Consider the following 22,383-nt stretch of genomic DNA (forward strand, 5'->3'; position numbering starts at 1 on the left):
ATTATTAAGAAACAGGCACTAAATCTTAATCCTGTCAAATTTGTTACTAATATATTAGATTTATCTAGGATGACCTCATATTAAGGCTCTATATAGATTCCCCCCACCCCCCAATCATAACAGATAATGGTGTCTTCCTGGTCACAGAAGTCAGTGAATCTAGTTTTCCCCCCTCCAAAGAGATGTTTTAGTGGTGCCTAGCCATCTCCAATCCAGTTACAACTAGGCACAGACTATGAAGAAAAAGGCTAGACCATTCCCTTCTGATTAGGGGGGGTCTCAGCCTCTAAAATCTGGTAGCAGAGATGGCCTCCCCTTTGACCTTACTCTTCAGATACTAGTAAATGAAGCACCATTGCCTGGCCAGCCCTTCTCCAGCTAAGTTGTTAACCTTTTGAATCACTGCTTCTTCATACCAACCTGATATCCCTCTGACATCTACTTCATTCTGTGTACTTTAGCTACCTCGAGGCAGCTTTTGTTTACCTGAGCTATTAGACAGCTGTGAAGGTGATCTTCACAAGGACAATCTATTGCAGGTGGGTGTAGGGGAGTATTTATGAAGTAAGTGTGATTAAGTAGGTGACTGGCAAGCTAGTGACTCAACACATAGACCTTAGGACAAAGAAGACGGGAACCAACAGGGCACAGGTAGAAAGATATGATGTATCACTGCCAACATCCCCACCACTCTCCTAGTCACTAATAGACAAGGCTTTAGATCGTCTGCAGCCATTGCCTTTCTTGCTACAGCATAGGAGTTAGCAAAAATTCTGCAAATAGGAATTAATAAATTCTTGGGTACAGAATAGCAGCATTCAGTTGCAGGAGCCTGCCAGAAAAGCTTCTAAGACTGGTGTTCAGATGTTATACTTCACTCTCCACAAATCCTGTCCCCTTTTTATAATATTAGAAGATTACTTAATGCCATTGAGAGGGTGAGACTGGGTTTCTATTGAAGATGACTGCTTTAAGAAGACAAATGGACTCAAATGTAGTCTAATCCAGTGTGCAGATAAGGCTGAAAAACTAATGTTTTCCCAACAGTCCCTCACTGAATGTATGGGGAGTTTTATGCCCTTGGTGTATGTAACAAGGGCACGATGGCCTCTTTCCACTTTAGGGGCCTCTCTCAGCTCTAGACTTACATTTCATGGACTAGAATCAGTCTCTTTGGTTCTCCACACTCCCTTCTCTAGAGCTCCAGGAAAAAAATTAAAGCTCTAGGTTTCAGTTCCTGTCTAGTTTTCTATTTACTCTCACTCTTTGGGAAGATCCTATGCAGACTAAAAGGTTGATCAGATAGAGAACAGCTATTTCCTCTACATAAAAGAAAAGGTTCATATACACAATACCTACAAGTGGGCATGGACAAAGTATCTTAAGCAACAGAAGGAACTGTTACACTTTCCTCAGCTGTTAAAACCAATGAGGTGTTCTGCAATTTTCAGGAGTGTTGAATGGGCATCTTACGTTTTGCCTGAAGCTTGTACCATCCAAATACAATCTCCCAGGTCTGACTTCTGGCAAGTAGGGGCTTGGGAGCTGAGGATTGAAACTGACAAGTCTGAACTCATGGACAAATTAATCACTTACCTTCTTTCTGGCAAAGAGCTCCTTCCCATCACTCCAAACGGCTCTAAGCCCACCTGATGGATCATTTACCTGCCTTTGCTTGAATCATCTGAACAGTTTCTTTTTTAAAGTTGGTTGCATTCTCTGTTCACATATCATTCTTGATCACTCTCCTAGAGTGACTTTCATGGAATAGAAAAGCCATGGATTTATATTATCTGATCTCTAACTGGGGTTCTTCACCTTTTTGGTTCTTGAACTCCTTTGGTTGTCTGAAGCCTGTAGACCCCTCCTCTGAGTGGTTTTTAAATATAATATACATAGGATCATAAAGAAAACCAATTCCATTTAAATAGCAATTTTGTGTGTGTGTGTGGCACAGTGCATAGAGTTCTGGACTTGGAGTCAGAAAGACCTGTGTTTGAAAACTGCCTCTCACACTTAGTATGTGACTATGAGCAAGTCATTTAACTTTTAGCCTCAATTTTAGCCTCAATTTATTCCTCTGTATAACAAGAATAATAGCACCTTCCCCACAGGTTTGTTGTGAGATCACATGATAATGTAGTAAAAAGCACTTTGCAAAAAGTGTTCGGAATGTGCCCATCTTCCCTCAAATCTCATTTCTGAGGCCCCCAGTCTATCTTCCTTTCTGATTAGATTAAGGTCTAGAATATTATTCTCCCTGGTCACTTTTCCTTATTTTGAAGGAGGAAATCAAGCCAAACAATAAACAACCATTTTGGCAGAATATTCAATATCTTAATTCTGTCAGAAGTCCCCCTTATTTTTTACATATTCCCCCCAAGTTTGTTTTTTCTTTGGGGGGGCCAATTGGTCAATAGGGAGAGAGAAGAAATATTGTTAGTGGTATAAAGTAAGGGATTTCAATATGTTACCCATATTTTAGGCATGTGATGTCATCGGTTTTTATCACCATCTCCTTTTTTGGATTATCTCCTTTGAATATAACTATGTCAATGCTTTCTACATCGTGTTCTATGTGGCCTCTGCCCAAAGGAATGTAAATTTTGATCACTGAGACCTCAAGATATTTTGGAAGTTTACAAGCTAGATTTAAGGACCATACCTTAAACCCAATTCACTCTAACTCTTTTTGATTGGCCAACAGTAGGTCCCAGCCAAAGCCCCACTTAGTGGTCATTCTTTGGGCCCTGATGGTTCTGAGCGAATGTAAATACCAATTGTCTCTGTTTTGGCCAGAAACGCTGAGTCTTTCCTACCAGATTGATTTTTTTTTTTTAAACTAGGTAACAGATGCCATTCTTTGCCTCATTTCTTACCTACCCTTAATCACTGTATGGGCATTGCCTCCTTCAGACTGAGACCTGGGAAAAACCTTAGCTTAAAAAGGCCATGATCTACTATTGCATCCAGGGCCATCTCCAATCATCCTAATCTATATCTTGCCACTGGACCCAGATGGCCCTGGAGGAGAAGGTGATGCTAGCAATTTTGTACAACCCAGCTCCTTTGTGCTCTTCGGAATCGTGTTCCATGCCCTTTGGTCTTTTTGTAGAACCTGCTAAATCTTGTGTTATCCTGATGATAATTTCTGAAGCTTTAAGATTTTTTGGTGCTGTCTTTGTCAAAGCTCTATCGGAGCCCTGAATTCAGGTATTCCTCTATACCCCTGAGCCATGACCAGGGCCTCCAGCAGAATGTGGCAGCACATGTTCTTATTCCCTGTAGTCCCTCTCATGGCTGCAAACTTCAGATCACTCTTCTACCCTGGAACCAAAACCAAGGCCTCAACTGTCCTTTGAGTGACCACAGCCAGCAGTGCCCCCAGCCCTCTGACTACACTCACCAGTCTGCTCAGTCCTCCTCACCTACAGCCCAGGACCTTATCTGATCAGCACACTTCAACTATTCATCCAGCACCAGGTGAGGAGGGTCTTGAAATCTTCCCTGAACAATCAGATTTCCTACATTTCAATGGGATGAGAGTTCCTGAAGGAGCTTATGCTGCTGCCCCCAGGGTTTGTTGTTTGTTGATTGAGCTATCTGCACTTCAATAATGCCTGACCACCACCCAAGGAGGTCAGGTCTTTCTTAACATCTTCCCAAGTTGTCTTTGACTGGACAGCTGCTTTACTATCCTGACTTTTAATTCTTTCTATTGCTTAAAATTTACCTTGAGTCATTATTTTAAATTATTTGTGGGAGAATTTGGGAAAGTAAGGTAATTTTCTGCCTTATTCTGCCATCTTCTAGAATCTGATTCCTTCTTAGGAAGGTAGGACTGGGGAATTCAAGAATGGGTCTTGGAATGCTTCACTAATCAGCATCCAAAGTAGAACATTGCCTATAGCAGCTTATCTCTTATTAAACACCCTTTTCCCAGCCTTTAGAGACCTATATCATCTAGAGAAAGTTTTACCCTTTTCACCTCATCCTCTAGGCCTTGAATACATTAGAGTAGAAACTATACTTTATTTTTCCTTTAATTGAGAAGATATGTATGTGTTTTGGGAGGCAGGACTTAAGCGGTTTTACCCACCACAAACCATACCATGACATGTTTTTAGGACTTTCTTAATATGAATCCCCAATACAAAACCCAACATTCTCATCTAATGTTCATTCTCCCAATCTTATTCTTGCTGCAGACCATGGACCACTCACCTTTCTCCCTAGAATCTTCTTTCTTCCTGACTTTGCTGCCTTCAACCAACTCTTATATTTATGGACAGCAGTCAGCTGGACAAGCTACATGAAAACAGTCTTAAATGTGACCTGGTATGTCCAGGACTCTCTGAACTTTGAACCTGCACCCAGATTAGAATAAAGCTGCCAAAGCTTGTATTGGGATACTATTTTGTTGATGAGTTTTTGCCTACAGTGTTTTACTCTTCATTCAACATTTTTCCCATCTAGGAAGCCTATGCTTTCATGGGCAGTTGTGGGGCTAGACATATAGCAATATTTCAGACTACAAAAGGAATATAATGCATGGGTCAAATTATCTATGGCTTAGTACAAAGTTGGCAGCTGTGTTGAATTCCAAAAGTGATATTCAATTCAGGGCTCTGGTTCAGGTTGAAAAAGGGCAAAGTTTAGGACTTAAAGGTAGATACATTGTTTTGAGTGGAATAATAATAATATCTTCATACTGAACACCATGGTTGACAAAGATAATTTGGTCATTGTCCACGTGATTTTGTTGTATTTTGGTAGGTCAGAGTAATCTCATCAAATTTTTGAGCCCAAGAAGCCACAGAGCAAAGAAGAGAATATTAAATTGTGCTGTTAGGGGATACAAATAGAAAAACATAAAAATTAAAATTTTACCTGGAAGCAGCATCACAGGATTTGGAAAAAACACATGGGCCTACATGGCATCAGAACATGGGACCCTTGGGTAGACAGCCCTTATTCCCTCACACCAGAAAATGTGCTAAAAACTCAGACCAAGTAGCTGCATCGTGCTTCACAGGTTTGAGGTAGAGCTCTCCAGGGAAGTGAGAAGAAAGCTGACTTCCCTACAAAGCCCTTGCATTTCTAATATGGGCTTTCCTGGGTCCTTTCTGTGGTTTCTGGAATATACCCTTATAGCAGGGGCAATTTCTTCTTTCCATTTCTGCTACCGAGCACTTAAATTCTTCCAAATAGATAATTTAATAGATCTTGCTTATTTTTTTCCTTTAATTGCTAAACTTATAGGAACTACATGAGCTGTTTTTTTCCTGTAAAGGAATGGGCCAAAAACTACTAGTGAATAGCATATGTTTTGCGTGATTTTACATGTATAATCGATATTTTGTTTGCCTCCTCAAGGAGAGGAAGGGAGAGAATTTTTTACATGCAATTAGAAAGTATTTAATGAAAAACTTTTTTTTAAAAAAATTACTGCTGTTGAGATACAAAGGGAGGAGTCACAAGGAAATAGGATATCAGAACCTAATTTCTAGCAGGAACATATCTTAAGATAAGACAATCCAAGACAGCCAGATATGGAGGTTGCCCAATCTTCCCAGATGTAGTTGCATCTCTTCCAGGTGTTGTGTATGTTTATGAATTCTGGTAGCAAAACTCATCTTCAAGTGGCTTCCTATTCCTTCAATGACATTAATATGATAAATAAGCAAAGCCACTAGCTCTAAATGAGCACTTATGGGGAGCCAATGGCTAACCTGCTGATTGTCTCAAGGGTTATGATCAGGAGTCTGTCATGAGCTTTGTTCCCTCTATAGCATTAAGAGAAAATTTTTAACTAAACTAAGGATTGTACAGCCTAAGGTAATCATCAGTGGGAATTCAGGCTTAAATACCCCCTCAGGATAGATTTTTTTTTTCTGTTATATGCTCATTCAGCAGTTCCCACACCATTGACCCTGATTACTAAGTTACACTAAATAAAACTTGACATGGTGTGCCATCTTGATGGCACAAAAAGAAATAAAGATGGTTTGTGATGGCAGATCTTGGATTTAAGAAGACTTTCTCCCTTAAAAAAATGCCTTTGAGAAACACTCTGGAGCTCCCAAGACCCAGTGCTAAAAAGCTTCATTTGTTCTCCTTTCCTTGATGCAGAGGGAGGGGCAGCCTACAGAATACTGATCATGTGAGCTTGACCAGAGCTTGCCTCTGGATCCACATCACTTTATGGAATGAAATTGACTTCCTCCTTAGGGATGTTGACTCCAATTCTTCCTCTACTGGAAGACCTTTATACATTTTGTTTAGGTCAAAGCATTCAATTTTTTCATTTTCTTTCTCTTCTGTATCACATTTCCCAATTGCCTAATATAGGTTGTTGCTTCCTGCTACTTCTCATATTCTACTCTGGGTTTTTATCTTGAATGCTTCATCCATTTTTCAAAGGATACTTCATTCTGTATGATTCTATATTCTATATAATTCCATATGCTTTTATATATCTTTATATCTTTATCCCGTGAGACAAATCCCCGCTTAATGCATGCATAGGTGTTCCAGAGGAATAATTTTCAGTTGCTTTCCTAAGGATTATCTTTTCAGCCATCAAGTAACTATTTGTTCTTTGTTTTGTTTTCTAAGCCAGTTGGCCCTCCAAACAGAGGGCATCTTGTTGGCCACAGTTGATTCTCAGTCATGGTACTAGAAGTTGTCATATGCATCATATGAGCCATTCTATTTTTTTCCCTTTTCCTATAAAACAAATTTTTTAATACCCCCTCCTTTAACAACTGCTGAAAACTGAAGTGAACCACCTTAAGTAATGGTCTGTGGTTTTTTGCTACTTATAGCTCAAGACAGCTTAGGGTCTTTTGGAAGAAGCCTCCATAAAGACTGCTAATAAATGTTCTACTTTGGTATCTGATTTGGTGTGGCTCCTTGGTCCTCCCTCTTGCAGATATGAGGGCACACCATGGTCAATGGGAGGTTCTTCAGGGTCTCGTTTGAACATGTACTTCTTGGATCTCTGGTCACCCTGCATTCTTCCCATTTAGATTCCAAAGCCTGAAGTGAAGGATTCTTTCCCTTTTCTAGACTATCTGATCTCTCTAAACTAGGCAAGGACTCTCCCTCTAAGATGTTAGAAGCTTCTGATGATTTTTAGAATGACTGCCACTATATTTGGGAATTACCTGCAGGCAGTTTTGATGGGTAAAAAGTCTTGGTTCAGATTGGAGCATAAGAAATCCCTGTTTCATAATATTTTGCTCATAGGTAGTCCACATGTAAAGATCAATGATAGGTCCCTTCTGTCCTAACCAGAAGATTCTGAAGACCTGATAAACAAAAATTATCCAAAGGAGGGAGAGCTCAAAGGCTCATATTGCTGACTTTACTTTCTGCAGAAGTAGCATTGGAGCTGGTTAGGTAAAGGAGCTTAATATTTTTTAGGTGCTCAAGATGGACCAAGTAGATACAAACTTGAATTATAATGCCTTTCCCTGATTTGTAGTGGAATGGCCATCATTCCTTTCCAATTAGTCCCAAATTGTGGCATCCTCTGCTATGCTTGGGATAATTCTTAAACTATTTCCATCATGCTCCAATATTACAGTAGCCTCCTGTCTCCTTTCTTAAAGTCTTCCACTTTTTCCTTCCCCAGAGAGTTCATATATTTCTTTTGGAGAGAAGAAAGCAAAATGAAATACATGTGGGCTCCATCTCCTTTTGCCCTAGATTGTGGGAAATGCCCATCCAGTGAGTTTACTACCCTGGCCTCTGCACGTGTAGAGAGATGAAGGGGGCCAGACCTCTTAATTTCATTCAATAATCTGGCTGAACTTGCCAGGATCCAGAGATTCCCTGCTAAAGTTATTGTCTGTAGATTGCTCTCCTTTGAAGACTGGGAGTTGGATATCTTGGAGATTTTGAATTACCCTCACTCCATTTTCTTGGATCCTACTAGAAAACTTCCATTTGTAGGATAGATTTTCTCTAGTTCTTGCTGGGTCTTTTCAACAAATTAAATAACTTTTATGCTCAAGGTAAAGGCCCTAGGGATAGAAATAGTAAACTCTCCCTGCCTTTAAGAGTCTGCATTTGAGGAAGGATGCACTATGAACACAAATATGTGTAATACATGGAATGGGTGAAGCAAATGGGAGAAATCATACAAGTTGTCTATTTGTGTCCCATATTCCAGGAGCTTTTAGCTGGGGCAATAAAAATGCTTCATAGGAAAAAATGGGCCCATTAGCCCTGAGGTTTATAAATTTTAAGTTTAAAGTGGAAGGGGTTATATTGTAAGCATGACAGATGGATGGATGAGTTTCAGACTAGCAGGCAGCTTCCTTCTTTCATTGAAGTGGGGCAGAGCACCTTGAGTGAGATGAAAAATCTTCTCTGAGGTCCAGGACACAGACCTTGTGCTTTGGGTTCTCCCTGAGGGGTGGCTAGGTGCCAGAGTTGACTTGGCTTTATGAGGTTGCAAATAGCAGTCTCAAGAGGTACATGAAATTGGTCCATCACTCGGGGAGTTAGAGCTATACTGGACACCTGATGCTTTCCCTGGGATGAGCATTCCCATGTACCTAATACAAGTTAGAGAGCATCTGTGCCAGAGACTAACTGATCTAGAATAGCAGTTGTAAGTTTCTTTTCTGATAAGTGTGAAAACAATCATCAATGAGCATTTATGAAGGACCTATAAACCAGGCACTGTGTAATACAGGGGAAAAAAAATAGTTCAAAACCAGGTTGGACCATCAGCCTGGGATGCACGTTAGTTGTACATCTTCTATTCCTAAAGCACTTACATACAGGTAGCATTGCATATCTAAAAAGCCCTCCCAATAAATCATGGGGAAATGTCAAATCCTGGTTTGACTGACTGCCTTTCCTAAGGCCCAGTTGCAGTTCCTACTCTATTCCCTTCACCATGACCAAAAGCAATGGTTAAGGGTAGCTCCATCTGAATTTCTTCACTTTTGGGACATGACATAAACACATTAAGTCCTAAGGCTTCAGCTCCCTAAGGGCAAGGCTTCACTCCATAATAACAGTAGTTGTCTTTAACTGGCAGTGCTTGGCACATAGTAGGTTATCACTCTTTCAGATATAAGGGGAACCCAGTAAGGGAGCATATAACTAACTTTTTCAGAGTTAGCAGTATAAAGGGGGATAGGAGGAAAGATAAGTCACTGACGATTCCTAAGATTTGTGGTTTTCCATGCCTGGGAAAACAGAACTATTGAGTGATTTTTTTTTTTTTGTGCTAGAAGAGAATACATAGGTGCCCCCAGAAAGTTTTTGAGTTAGTCTGACAAAGTTGCTGCTGCTGTTTGCTCTTTGCTCTTGAAGAGAACCATGTTATCAGGGAAGTGGTGCCAAGACATGCAAGTGAATTGGATTTAAGTGAGGGACAGCTGTGGAAAGGCACTGATTTGGAGCCACCTGGGTCCATCGGCCAGATACGGTTCAGGACAACTGGAGATAGCTAGAAAGTAGGGTGAGACAATTAACTGTGTACCTTTTCTGAAGAAGAGTTCTGTCACCTCTCAGCCATGTTTTTTCTTTTTAATATTTAATTTTTCTCCAATTACATGTTAAAGCAATTTTTCAACTTTCTTATTTAAAGTTTTGAGTTCAAATTCTATCTCTCCCTCTGCCTCCTGAGATGGTAAGCAGACGTAGGTTATATTTGTGCAATCATGTAAAGCATTTCCATATTAGTAATTTTGAACAAGAAGACTTAAATTAAAAGTGGAAAAAATAGTATGCTTCAGTCCATATCCAGAAAATATGGGTTCTTTCTCTGTAGACAGGTAGTATACTTTATCATTGGCCCTTTGGCAAGGTCCTGGATTTCTGTACTGCTAAGAATAGCTAAGTCATTCACAATTCTTCATCTTCTAACATTGCTGTTACTCTCTACATTGTTCCCTGGTTCTGCTCACTTCACTCAGCATTAGATCACGTAAATCTTTCCAGGTTTTTCTGAAATCCTGCTTGTCACTTCTTATAGCATGGTAGTATTCCATCACAATCGTATCACAGATTGTTCAGCCATTCCCCAATTGATGGGCATCCCTTTGATTTCCAGTTCTTTCAACCATGTCCTTTCAATGAGTAAATCAAAAGTTATAGCTCCAGCAGTTCAACATCCTAGTTGGTCCCCATGGAAAATATTTTTTTTGTGCTGCTGTTGCTCAGTCTTCAGAGTGAAAGCAGGCTCTGGAGGGGACCTAGTGATCTCAGCCCCCTATTTCTATCACAATATTTACCCAATATTTACCTAGAATACAAGTATTATCTTTTCTCTAAACACTCCCAACTTCTTTGACTGACTAAATAATTTCCTAAATAACTTTAGCTAATATCTTGCCTTTTCTTTGTTCAAGGGAACTATTTAATGTTAGTCTATCTTTCCATTGTAGTTTCTCAAAGTTTGTTTCTAGGTTTAAAACCTAAGTATTAGGTGAAATTTGGGGTGTGTGAGGTATGGGATCAGGAATTATAACCACAGAAACACGGCTGAGTCAGGCTAGGATGGGAATAGAGGTCTAAATATGGAGATGGCCCAGGTCATCTTTTAATTGTTGTTGCCGCCTTCTCTGCAAGCAATGTCTGCATGTTCCTAAATATTTTTTTAACCTTAAAACCCATCTTCAAGCATCCCACTTATTTCCCCACAGTGATGGTGTTATGATAAAAGGAAAGAGCCAATAGCATCAAATATGGACTTATGGCGGAACAAATAAATGTAGCTGTTACCAGTCAGTTTAGTAGATTGGTCAAAAAGTTCAGACAAAGCCCCACAGCCTTTGTGTTTGTATTCTTCCATAATGGTGTGGGACACACCATTAACCTGTCAAAAACGGTGGTGCCTGGTAGCAACCCTGACTAGGCTGCAATCCAAAAAGGGCTTTGAATTTTTGGAAAACTTCCTCCCTTTTTTTCCCCCCCACTGTAAGTGGTTAAAAAAAAATTCAGGTAATAAAATAGCAACTATTTAAATCTCAACCAACCTTCAAGTCTCAACTAGAGGTATTCTTCAAGTTCTATTACCTCTTCAGCTAAGAGGGGAAATAACCTACACTTAGAGCTTGGTTACCAGCCCTGCAGAAACAAAAACATGATACTCATTGTAAGTCTTTGCAAAGATGCCCTCAGTCCCTGTAGTTAACTACAGCTGGTTAGATCTTCTAGAAAGCTGCTGTAACAAACTACATTGTGGATGAGTATCTTCAGATCTGGCATTATTACTCTCCATCTGGACTACATTTTTCTACATTCATGCATTATTTCCTTTGCCTTCCTCTTTGCCTAGTCCTTTAATTCTAAAATCATGGTATGGTACCCTGGTTGTACTTGGCTGAATTCTTGGGCTATTTTTTTTTATCATACCAGAATTACAGGGACATCATAGAATCCTGTCTCCTTTCTTCCCTTTTCCCAAGTGATCAAATCTGCTCTAGAGGGATGAATGAATTGGATGTTAGATGTACTTTCTTTGTCGCAGGCCCACATTCCATAAGTTCCTATTTTGTCTTCTTGAGGTCATTCCTTGGTTCTAAAAAAAAAAAAGTATGTGAGCAACAGTCCCTCTAAGAAGATGGTAGAAAAAAAGTTTTTAACTTTCATACCTAGGGACCAATTGCAATGAAGTTTTGGGCATGTAACTAGAGATGCAGTTTTCCAGAGTGCATAAACCTGAGGCAGTAGTTGGAAACAACTTCATCTTCTTCGCTGGCATGATTTAGCTTACCGGAGTTGCTTCCTCATGGCAGGTTCCTTTTAGCCATGTCCTTGGAATTGGAAATCAGGCCATATCCTGACTGCCTTCTAAAGTAGAACTTTTTGTGCTATTCTCTTGTCATTTTGTAGAATGTCTACAAATCGGATTTCTCTAACATTCTTGGTTTGTTCTTTTCATACTGCCTCACAGAGTTGGAGTCTGTCATAATGAACTATACCATGCAAGTAGAGAAAGCTCCAAGAAATTATGGTGTCCTGAGGAAAAAATCTTGTATTTTTTTTTCCAGCATGGTTAGAGAAAGCATTTATTCTGTGCAAGGTGGCTGCTGCTTCTGTTCCTGCTTCTTTCTCAAAGAGGACCAATGACACCAGGAGGTCAAAGACTTGACTTCCAAGTAGATTGGATTTAAGTGAGGCAGGGCTGTGCAATATCATTTGCCTCACTCTCCTCTCTACAGTCATTTGAGTCCAGTGGCAAGACATAGGTCAGGACTACTAGAGATGGTCCCAGATACGATGGAACTTTTTTGAGCTAAGCACTTTCCCAGGTCTCATTTTGTCTGAGGCAACACCCATTCAGTGATTTAAGGCTAGGTAATAACCGAGGCAAAAGATGGCCTAGTTTGCCTACTCAAAAAAAAAAATCAATCTGTGTGGGGAAGACCTCAAGGTTTCTGGCCAGAACAGAAACAATTGCTATTTACAGTCACTTGGAGCCATCAGACCCAACCAATGACCAAATAAGACTTGGCCAGTCAGTGAGAACCAAAGTGATTTGGGTTTAAGGCATAGTCAAGTAGCTACATTTGAATCTCAATGAACTTTATCAAAGCCTGATTTTCCAGAGTTCTAAACTGGGGCAATCACTTATTTTGTCCCATGTAGTTTCTGTGCAGAGCATTGTTTATTTCTGTGAATATAAACATAATCAATCTAGGCAGTCTGTACCTTCAAGGAACTTATATCTCTCCCTCTCTTTCCTAGTTGTTCTTGCCTCTGGGGGGCAGCCCAAGATGGAAGTATGGAGGCTAGAGGCAGGTCTGCATAGAAACAGAATATTCAATTAAAAATGGGTCCCAAGAATGAAACACAAGGTATTAATATTCATTTGATAATTACTCTAAGAGTAACTTTCTGTGGTCTCTGTGCCTATCCATCTGTCTTTTACCAGATTCCCCCCCCCAAACATCCCTAAATTTTCATTCAAATATTCTCATTATTGGTGATAGAAGAGATGCACTTGCCTAGAGTTTGACAAGTTTGGCATTTATTTATATGAAGCTTACTTTTGTCTTTTCCAGACTGATCAGGATTGGTGAAATAGAAAATCAAAGGGCTGAGAGGCATAATTGTGTTTCCCCAAGCTAAGCTGGGACCACACATTTTGATAAAAACCTGGATGCAGGCAGCAGTGTTACCTTGCTGGTGTGAAGGTATTGCTACTATTGACTTCTCAATGGACACAAAGCCAGATGGAGAGGAAGGAACCCCAGAACCCAAGAAGCTGCTTAGGATGGATGTACCCAACACTTTTTTTTTTTTTTAGCCCTGGTGAGGTTGGAGCCTTTCTTAAATGTGTCCATTTTCTGTTATCTGATAGTGATTTTTTATTTTAATGGGCAGTTTCAGAATCTGATTTGGAAAGAACATTAGAGGACATCTTATTTTAGCCCACAAGTGAAATGCCCTCTACAATATAAGTGGCAAATGGCTTTTTCTTTTGTTTGAAGATCTCCAGTGAAGGGGAACAACTATCTCTTTAAGCTCTTATCCAAAAAAACCTTCTCAGGGATTTAATACTCTCATTTTTGTGGACTTTCCCCTTTATGTGATTTGACAAATCATTATACAAGGTATAAATATAGATCAGAATCGGGTAAAAGTGAGAAGAAGCCTGTGTCCCTTATGTATCAAGCAGATTGAAAGTTGAAAAGCAAGAGACAAACTTGTGGTAATGGCCCAACCTGGCCAACCCTAAACGCTTTCAAGTAGGCATTATCTGCCTTGGTAAAACAGTTGTACAACATTGACACATCAGTGAATCCTGGAAAATATATTATCCATAATCACAAACTCTAGATTCTATTCTGCAAATGACTGAAAAAATAGTCCTGTCAATCTTTGGATTCTTTTGCTCAAAAGCAATTGCAGTGATGCATTTTTGGGGGGAAGAAATTATCCCACAAGACTTGTCTCTCCTTTACTCATTACAGGTTATTCTAAATCTTTATTTTATCTATTGATTTTGAAGAACAATCTTGAGTTGCAGACCTTAAGGATTAGTCAAGTGAGGTGAAAGCAGAGTCTATGGTTTCCAATTAAAAAATATCAAAATGGGTCTGGCAGATTTGAAGAAACTAGTCCAGATCTCACCTGGGCAATCTAATCTTGCTTTTTATTTGATGTCTCTATTTCAGAACAAGAAGTATCAAATTGGGCACTTCATGATATAACCCCACTTTAGAAAAAAACTATTTTCTGAGGAAAATAGAACAGACCACATCCTTCTGGATGGGTTGGATAAATCCAGCTGGTTGGCATCTTTGTGTTTTCCTCTAACTTGATACTTTCACCTTATAAACCTAAATTGGCTAAAAAGTCCTAAGTATCAGATGACTAGCTTAAGGTGGGAGTCTATGGACTCTGTGCCTAAGCACAGTAATTAGAAACACCATTAAGCCAAGGTAGTCCACTGATAACTAGAGGACAGAGTTGTGGTTGACTAGGGTCTGGAGCAGGCTACAAGCTAGCTATTTGCTTATGTTAAATTCTAATTCTAGTCTTGTCCTCTTTAGATATGAGGGGGACCCATGTTTCTGCTGGTAGAATACTTTTGGGTATTTGCTATACTTAGAAACTTGTTGAAAGTGATTTTATAGGCTTTATTTCTATAGCCTTGACTGAGGCCAGAGATCCAGTGTTGGTATCCCATTATTCTATTGAAGTACAAATTAATATAGGTAAGCATAAGCCCAGGGGAAAAAGGGGGCATAGGTAGAAGTAGAGCTCCTGTCCAAGCTTTGGAGATTGATAGGGAAGGAAGAAACAAGCATTTATTAACTGTCTATGTGCCAGGAACAGTGCTAAGCACTTCACAAATAGTATTGAATTTGACACAATAATTCCGTGATATAGGTACTATTCTGATTTTAGTCAAAGAAACAGAGGCATACATCTAGTAAGTGTCTGAGCCTAGATTTGAATTGTCTCCCCTACTATGCCACCTAGCAGTAAAGAAATAAGTAAGGAATTGACTTCAGACCTAGAGAATAGGGAAAGAAATTAAGTATGGAAAGCAGGGACATTGGTCAATACTTTGACCTTGTAGATACAGGGCTCATTGTAACTCCAGTCAGCCTATATCTGCATTGTTGGTAGATTCCATTCTTCCCCTGAAATGATGTTGGACTGTTTAGATTTGGACAGCAGAACAAACAAGGCATCACAATATACCTTAACTCTCTCTGGTCAGACACTGTCGCTGCTATTTCCATTTTTTTTTAAAACAAGCTCTAGCAACTTGAAAGGTGGACCAATGATTACCAAAGGGATACAGTCACATAACTGTGGTTACAATATTCTCACTTAAATACTCAAATGGATTTATGATCTGATTGGTTTAAGGGTTCCCTTCAATGATGCAAATTGCAACCCATCCTTGCCTGCTCATATTCCTCTTGCCCTCATTCAAAGGGTCCACCTGATATGCTGGAAGCCTTCCTTCATTTCTCCTAGTATTAAGAAGGGTAATGGAGTAGCGCTCAACCTTCTGCCTCTCATCCCTCACTTCACGTGTTTTCTGCTCATCTGTCACACAACTTTGACCAGACTTAGTCACATGGATGGCAAAAGATGGCGAAGTGTCTATTCTAAGCCCAGAACTACTTGACCTGCATTTCAGGAATGCCATGTACTCTCATTTCCACTAACATTTTATATTATCATGTCTTCAGATAATGGAATTATCAGGCCTATACTCTAAAGAGATCAAAGGATATGCAATGTGTAGTAACTTTGTGGGCACAGGTCCAAAATGCTTTCCAGAATGACTGGACAACTCTACCAAGAGTACTTTAGTTGATCCATTTTCACTCAGACCTTCAAATGTTGCCATTTTCCTCTTTGCCAATCTGCTTTAATTTTCATTTATCTCATTAGTTGTGATTTAGAGCATTTTTATATGACTATTAATGGCTTGGATTTCTTACACTCAACAAAGCCTTTTCATACCCTTCATCTTGATTTGTACTAATTTGAATCGGTTCTACAACATCCTGAATGTGAAACTTTTTTATAGGAAAAATCTACTCTAAAGGTTTTTCCTAGTTACCTGCTTCCCTTCTAATTTTACTTGCATTAGTTTTATTTGTACAACTATTTTAATAACCAGAACTGTCCATACTATATCTTATCCTCTCTCACAGGTGTAGTCATGAACTTTTTTCCCATCATAGATCTTGATAGTAACTTCTTCTTGCCCTTTGAATTTGTATACTATGTTATTAATGTACCTGGAGTTTGATGTATAAACTAATTTCTGTCAAACTGCTTTCCAGTTTTTCCCAGAAGTTTTTTTTCTGATAATGAGTCCTTGCTCCAGTAACTAGTAAACTAGTATACTTAGATTTATAAGATATAACGCTACTGTTTGCATCTCTGATTGTTATCTTAATCTGTTCCAATAATCGATCTCTCTTCGGGAAATTTTTTTTTAAGGCAAGAACATACTCAAATTAGCCTTATCACAATAACGAGGTTTACCAGGGATTTGAAATTTTACTCAGTAGGAATTCTACTATGGAGGACTTTACACAGAGTCGATAAGAAATTATGATTAGATGGTTCCAAAAACCCTTGTCTTTGTTCACAACCTCATAACCTGACAGTATAATTCTTGATCTAACAACATCTAGATTATAAGAGAAATTGCTTTTCTAACAACACAGGTGATATGATTGTTAACCAAATTATACAATACAAGAAAATTTACAGATATAACCATAGCACAAGCAATTATCATGTATTTAAAGCTTGACATAGAACCAGTTAATTACCAATCAGGTGAGCTTAAATTGGATGAGCAAATCCAATCTGGATTCATAATTGCTAATGGTAACATTTTAATTTCTAGGGCCCAATACTCTTAGCACTTTAAAAGATTAGCCATAAATGCACTTCTTTTTTTGAAGGCACATGGTGACAATTTCCAGCTCCAAACAACCTTTTACTTCCTTGAACTGGAATTCCCAGGAGCCTCAAGGTATAGAGGGAAGGGAATAGTTGTAATTTTCCCAATTCCCCATTGCTGAGAGAATTGAAAGAATTGACAAAATTGGACACATACTTCTGGATAGGGAGTCTGTCCTCTATGCTGCAGAAGGTGTGCCCAGGTCCTTGGCCTCGAACTGCTGGACTGAGAGCCTGAGAGGTCGGGCAGAGCATGAGAAAGCCTAATAGCTGTCTGACCCATTTGGTCAGCCCTGAGACGTCAGGCCTTCCTAGGTAGGTGCTTGGGAGGGCCACCCCAACTACAGGGTGAGAAAAGGAATAGGGAGAGAGGAGGCTTATGTACCTTCCTGTCTCAGCTGGAGAAGAGCTATAATATTCCTCTTCCCTTTTACCTTTGAGATTTAATAGATATAGGCCTTAAGCATTCTAGCTCTCCATTTCCATTCTCCTGAGAATAGAAGCTGCATGTACTAGAAAATGAGACCTTGGAACCAGGGTTCAGGGACCCCCAAAGAAAACCAAACACGAAGGCCCACACACAGGGCATGGAGACCCTGAAACAGGGCACAGGGATCCCCTCCCCTCCCCAAAGAAAACCAGGTGCAAAGACCTACCTCCCCACCTCACCCAACCTCCTCCTACTGGGGAGGGGAAGGAACAGGGTAAGTCGGGTGCAGGGGAATAGAAGTCTGCTCAAGCAGATCAAGGTACGGTCTCTTAAGTTTTAGAGACCAAATTTCTTTACTAAGTTTGTCTTGTTTAGAAATCCCCTTTATAAATTATTTTTCTGGATTACATTGAGGTCAGGCTGTGTTACAATGGAACACTAGGCACTTTTCTTTAAGATCTTCTTATCTGAATTTCCCAACCTATCAGTCTCTTAGCAGCCTCTCTCGTCTTAGAATCCCAGAACACTGAGACAAAAAAATGTGACTGACCCAGACCAAGAACCTCCCCTTATAAGAGGATCAACAGTCTAACTCACCACCCAGAGGTCAGTGAAGCTACAGATGCTGCAGGCAGTGTCTGGGCACTCCAGGTGTCTCAGCCAGGGAGACAGTAGGAGCAGAAAAGGTGTGGGGAAGAGAACAAAGAAAAAGGTGATTACCTGTTATCCCAGTGTCCAGGAGAACATCAGCTGAGTGCAATTAATATTTGGACTCCCGGGTTTTGGCACCATTTTATGTTGAGGGTTTAGAGTTGGGACAGCTGGTTCAGGTGTGAAAGAATTCACTTAGACCTTCTCTGTAGCCATTGGGAGCTTTATTTCATCAAAGCTCATGGGCCTGAGGTCAGCAAGGAGCTAAACAAAGGGTGCCAATGTAGGCAAAGCTACATAGCCTGTAGGATGATGACATTTTTAGGATTTCTTATGGGGGTTGGAAATTAGGGACAGAATGAGAACAAAACAGGATGAGGAAGATAAATGACAGAATAAGGGAAGCAAAGGCAATCCTTTTGGTACAGGATGAGCTATGGAATAAGCCTCAACCCCCCCCCCCCAGGAGGCCTGGGAAAGTAACCTTTAATAATTTTAATCCTAGGGTACTTTGTCCCCACATCACTCTATGTCCAGTTACTCTTGGTTTTCATCAATTTTCATTGTTAGAAGTTAGTTCCCAGAAACAATTGGTAGTAGCTTAGGGGAAAATAACCTAGTGTGTGTCAATGGATGGGGCTTGAACCCAGGTCATTTTTTGCCTCGAAGCTAGTTTTCTGCCTACTATATACTGCTACTTTGTGGTATTTATTAACTATATCTTTCAGAACCAAGGCATTTCAAATTGATTTTTGACTGAAAGCCTTCCTAATATTTCAGTTACTTCTAAATCTCTATCAGAATTACAGAATGAGTAGAAAGGGGCCAAAGCAATCTTTGTGCTCAACTGGCACAAAGAAATCATCACTATCACATATTGCTCTTATTGTTAGATGGTTCTTCCATGTAGTGTAAAATTGCCTCTACAAACTCCAAACTGGTTGTTCCTTGTTTGGCTTTCTGGGATTAAGCAGAGCCAAGTTCAGACAACATCATAAGTTACCCAGGTGACATCATCTTCTTTGATAGTGGCTAAGACCTTTGAGCATTGGATTATATCCTGTTATTATTTTGTTCCTTGCTTTGATTTGACTAATTGGATGGTCACTGAATAAATTGAAGGGTAGATCTTTAAGGCAATACACATAGGTTTATAAACATTGCTTTCCTTCATAGGTTTTGCTTTTAGCCCTAAGAAAAAGGGCCACACCCATTTACTGGGTTCCTTAAGACCAGGCCCATCCTAGAAGTTTAAGAGGGAAAAATGGGGTTGGAGAACTAGCAGTTTAGGGGGACCCCCAAATTATGGAGGTTCAGGGCAGAGTTGTCTAGAAAAAATTTGAAAGTCAAGCAGTCTTCAGTCAAGTGGCAAAAAATTTATTAACACTAAAGGTGTGCATAGCTCCTTCAGGGAGTTTGCAACCTGACAAGAGTGATGCTAAAGGTTGTATAGGAAAGATTCATAGATTATATAGGAAAGTGATTTCCATGGCAAGCATGCTAATTAGGTGATCATGCAGTTTCTATACCTTGGGAACAGGCATCATTCACTGCTGGCATGGCCCAGGGGGGCTTCTAAGGAGTCTGCATGTCTGTCTATAGTAAGATAGCCTCAGGAGTTGATGTCTATAGCTTGACCTCTGGATTATATATGGAACTGTGGGAATTAGTACATGATAGTTCTGTTGGTACAAGATAGTCCTGTTCATATAAAGAAAATTCTACAGAGGTCAGCTTGTTATGACAGGGAGAGAGAGTTTGCCGCATTTGGGCCCACTCATGAGTTATTGCCAGAGATAGTCTGTGGGCTGGGGAAGAGAGATGGTCATAGAGCTGGGGTCCAAGCGCCCCATCATTAGCATCCGAAAGGGAAATAGAATTAGAGCCAACTGAAGACAACACCCTCAGAAGGGATTAGTGAATATCCAAAATTTGCTTTAGGACCCAATGATGTCTTAAAATATCTAATTTCTGTGATCTATCACAAAAGAAGAGCCTCAAAACTCAGGATATTAGCTAAATACTTGCTCTTTATGGAAAAGTAGCCAGGACCAGGACCATGGACATAACAGGGCCTAATATCCAGCAAGTTAGAAACAGAATAGATTCTAGCTCCCCATGAAAATGATCAGATTTCAAGCCACAAAGGACTCTAAAGTTCACCTAGTCAAACTCCATTTTACAGATGAATCAGACCTTGTAACTTTTTTTTGAATGACTTACCTAAACTCATGCATGTGGTCCAAATCATTATCACTCTGGGATGACTTCATTGGCTCTTCCCGTTCTAGTAGTGTCTGGTGTCTGTGGAAGGTCATGGGCACCAAAGGAATCCAATTTTTTTCCAGTGAGTTGCTGCACCTAGTATAGAAATATACAAGATCCTTCCTTTCTTTAGTACAGATCTGCACAACTTAGCAGTAGGTAGGGGCCAAAATTAAAATAGGATAAACTTCTTTGGGAAACAGGTTTTTAGTGGCTCACTTCCCCAAGTAAAGGTATAATTCATGATTAAACTGTTTTGCAAATCAACTATATTTGTAACAAAAAAGGAAATTTCAATTAATATCAATTAATTATACTTATTACTTAAGATTTTTATTTATCATGAAATCTCTCTTCAGACTAGACTGACTGTCACGTGACCCACAGCAATCAACCATGGTCAAACAGGAGAAAAGGGTGTGCAGTAGCAACCCACCCACTAAGTTACCTGAGGAGCACAATAGTGACTAGTGGAAAGGAAGGTTAAGCAGGGTATGGACAAAGCACTCGTTTACATCTTTACTTTCTTTTCTATCCTCTTTTTTGTGCAGGCCATCCAAAATCCTTTGGGCTTATAAGCGGCCTGCAGGCTATATATTGTGCAGGCCTGTTCTAGTACAACCTCAGATGAGATGCAGTATGATCAGTCCATATTTAGGCTCTTTAGTTTTAAGCTTTATTTTTCAGGAGCAAGGCATTTTGATTTTTCCCTATGGGGCTTGACTCTTGGTTTATCCCCTGACTCCATCTTTGTGGAATCATGCAACCAGTCCCCAAAGCAAATGAAATCTCTTCTGTTGTTCCCCAAGATCTCCAGGTGTTCTGGTTTTCTTTTGCTCTCTTTTTACAACTGTGTAGTTGATAAATTGGCACCAAGTCTCATCCCTGCTATTTTCCCCCTATCCCCCTCAACACACTTTATGGATAGCTTTGTATTTGAGCTTCCATCGTGGAAGAGAGCGACTGCAATGAAGTTACCAAGTCTCAATTCTCTAAACTTATGCAGTCTTCCCTTTGCCCCCAGAGATCTCCTATGCTCTGTATTGGTCAATAATAAAGCCTGAAGAACACAAACAGAAACTTGCTTGCTCCCCATCTGTATTTCTAGCTTTCTTTTCCTTGTATATTGGGGGACTTTTTCTGACCTACAGGAACATAACTGGAGAAATGGGGGAAAGCATACTGGTATCCCTTTCTCCCTAAGGGAGTATAGTAGATAAAATGCTAGAGTTGGAGTCAAAGACTCAGGTTCAAATCATGCCACAGATACTTACTAGTTTTGAGACTCTGGACAAGTCACATGACCTGCCTGTGCCTAAGTTTCCTCATCTATCAAATGAGAGAATTAAACTCAACCTCTAAAATCTTAGGACTCTGAAGGGACCCTAGATCCTAGATTGAGAGCTCTGAGGAACTTACCAGCCCTAGTTTCTATTAAAAAAAAATTTTCCTTGTGCCTATGTCAACCTCAATCATTATCCTGATGTCTAGCAACATTCTATTGAAGTGGGACTGAAAGGTATAGAAGGTCTCACTTGTCCTTCCCTTCATATTGTTGACCCTAACCCTTAATTTCCTGAAAGATTCAGCCATCTCACCATTTTCTCTCACGTGGGTCCAATGCTCACAACCAACAAGTCTCATTGATTTGATTTTGTTCTATCAAGTCCTATGTTGCAGGAAATTCCACTCCACTGGGACGTTAAATTTGCATTAGGGCATAAGGGGGAAAATGTCCAGTCTAAATCTGACTACTAACTCTTACTCTGCAGTGATTGAAGTCATTGGTACCCAGCCACTCAGGATTGCAAAGTAGATTTATTATTTTAGTCACCTAGAATGTATAGGGATAGATTCCCTTCTATAAAACACTCGCCTGTTTCCCTTACCTTGTCCCTGTGGGATCCAGAGGCCGATAGGCCCAACTCTGAACCACCACATCAGAAAGGGATCCAAAAAAACACCAGTGGGTTAGAATGTACCCTGTAATTTCATTTTGTTTTTACCTGTAAACTTCACCTAGTTGTAATATTAACTGATTTAGATTATAAGCTACTTGAAAGGGACTATCTTTTTCATACTTTTTTCCCCCACAAAGTCTAACACATAATAGGAGT

Source organism: Phascolarctos cinereus, unplaced genomic scaffold (assembly GCF_003287225.1).
Source record: "Phascolarctos cinereus isolate Bilbo 61053 unplaced genomic scaffold, phaCin_HiC Scaffold_4;HRSCAF=312, whole genome shotgun sequence".
Taxonomy (NCBI): Eukaryota; Metazoa; Chordata; class Mammalia; order Diprotodontia; family Phascolarctidae; genus Phascolarctos; species Phascolarctos cinereus.